Raw genomic sequence first — 2,717 nt, 5'->3', positions numbered from 1 at the left:
AGCTGTGACTTGACTTGACTTATGACAATAAACTGTGACTTGACTTGATTCATGACGATCAACTGTGACTTGACTTGACTCATGAAGAACAACTGTGACTTGATTTGACTCAGGATTGGCAGTGACATAACGGGGCGCTGTTGTGTCCGCCATTTTGTGAGTATGCTCTAGTGTGGCCGCCATTACACGAGTAAGTGCGAGGTCGCGTTCTTCTGCGATGCCCACAGTGAACATTGAACCAACAGTCAACAAAGCATAGTCCATAAAATCACTTAGAGATGAACGGGGACTCTCACGTATTAGTCGCGATTTGAGCGGCTGGTTAATGCCCTCACAAAATAAGTCTATCAGCACACAGTCCGGCAGATCAGAGAAACATGCAAGATCTAAATACTCTTGAATATAGCTCTCGAGCGATTGGGTGCCCTGCTCGAGAGCTAATAACAGTCTTGCGGTGTCCATATCTGGCCAGTGTCGTTCAGGAAAGCCGATGGATCCTTGTGTGGCTGTGTATTCTGTTACGCAGGGAACACAGGAAGCGTGCGGATCCATCTGCAAGGCTTTATTAACAGAGACGTGGTCAAAAACAGGCATAGGTCAGAAAATGGCAAACAGGTATATTGATGGCAAGGCAAGAGGGATAATCCAGGAACAAGGCAAAGGTCCAGGCAGGGGCGAACAGTAACCAATTGGGCGAGTCTCGAGGGATAATCCAGGTACGAGCGTGTGATTAGTGACGGCTGTGTGATCAGTGAATTCAGCTGTGTAAGTGCAATGGATGATGGGAACTGTAGTCCGGAGTGACATGTAACAGTCTGTGTAGTGTGAGAGTCAATGTAATGGTAGAATGACCTCTACTGGCAATCGGCCGGAAGGCCATGGACCAGATTCGTGACAATTGCGTTGCATTTAGTCATCAGATATTTAATTATTGTTGTGCAGGAAAAATATACTTACATGATTACATACCTGCTGTCGCTGGCGACCCTATAAATTTTTTATTTTTAAAAAAAAATTATTTATTTATTTATTTTACCAAGAGTTTATTAGAGACAAACGGACATTTATATTTTATTATTTTTATATTTTTTGGTATTTCATTTTTATTTATTGGTATAATTGAACTTATTTTATTTCAGCTAGGCAACAAAGCAACATTTCACATTTAGTTTAGTTAGTTAAAGTTGAAGTACTAAAATAACTAAAACTAAAACAGCTTATCAAAATGAATTTTAACTCAAAAATAAAACATGCTGATCATAAAATGTGTATTTAAGTCATTGTATTTAATAATTGCATTTTAAAATTATTTTTACTTAAATGCACACGTCATTGCATTAGATAAAAATCTACGCTATAGCAGACTACTAACATGAATACTTTAGTAATTAGATAAGTAGTATTTTGATATCATACTAATCTGATATTTTGCTGGCACTGTAGCATGTATTTTAGCAAATGGCTGCAATATAACAAAGAGTGAAAAATTTAAGGGGGTCTGAATACTTCCCGTACCCACTGTATATACAGCATATTGTCATTGTAAATAAGTCAAAGATTTACTGGAGTACGATTTACAAGAAAGATCTCTTAGGTCTGGAAGAAAGTGTTTGAGGGCTCGAAACACGGCAAGCATCTCCAGGCAGTTGATGTGCCACGTGAGATGGTGACCACTCTACAGACCGCGGGCAGGGTGGCCACTCATGACCGCTCCCCAACCGGTGAGGGACGCGTCCGTCGCTAGTGATACGCGGCGACAAGGAGCTCTCAGCACCGGGCCCTGAGACAAGAACCAAGGTTTCCTCCACATGTCTAAGGCACGTAGGCATCGCCGCGTGACCTTGATCATGCGAAGTGGGTTTCCCCTCGGGGAGAACCCCTTGGTCTTGAGCCACCACTGTAGGGGTCTCATGTACAGCAGGCCAAAAGGTATCACGTTGGACGCCGCTGCCATCAGACCCAGCAGCTTTTGAAACTGCTTGACAGTGAGTGACCGGCCTTCTCTGACTCTCGCGACTGCAGTGAGGATTGACTCGATCCAAGCAGGAGACAAACGTGCCTGCAACGTGGTTGAATCCCACACCACACCCAGATAAGTGGTCCTCTGTAATGGAGAAAGCACACTTTTCTTGGCGTTTAGTCTTAACCCCAACTCTTTCATATGAGCGAGAACGACATCTCGATGCCGAACCGCCATCTGCTCTGATTGAGCTAAAATCAACCAATCGTCGATGTAATTGAGTATGCGGACGCCCTGGAGTCGCAGAGGAGCCAGAGCAGCATCCACACACTTTGTGAAAGTACGGGGTGCGAGTGCTAGGCCAAAGGGAAGGACCCGAAAGGGCAGGACCCAACGAGATACATTTGGCTGTAGTTTCCACGCTGTTAAATAATCTACTAAGGGAACCAGTCTCTCGAGACTGGCCTCTGGTGTGTTTGGAGCTGCTAGCTGGGTGCCCTGAAGCGGAGGACCGGCAGGAGACAGCCGAGCTAGCTGCTCGAGAGACCCCCAAAGGGGTGACGAGGCTATCAGCTCCGCTACGTTCCCGGGCGGAAAATACTGAGAGAAACACTCGCTGGAGACCGCTGCGCCCTGGAACACTGGCAGGGTTGGCAGAACGATTTCCTGAGGGCGCTGAGGAGAGACGGACACCGTGTAATGCGGTGCACCCCGCTCTTCCCCAGTAGGGGCCGCCCTCAGCAGTCCTGGGCTTAAA

This window comes from Sinocyclocheilus rhinocerous, unplaced genomic scaffold (genome assembly GCF_001515625.1).
Source record: "Sinocyclocheilus rhinocerous isolate Xijiao unplaced genomic scaffold, SAMN03320098_v1.1 scaffold373, whole genome shotgun sequence".
NCBI classification, from domain to species: domain Eukaryota; kingdom Metazoa; phylum Chordata; class Actinopteri; order Cypriniformes; family Cyprinidae; genus Sinocyclocheilus; species Sinocyclocheilus rhinocerous.
Note: the sequence above shows the minus strand (reverse complement) of the source record.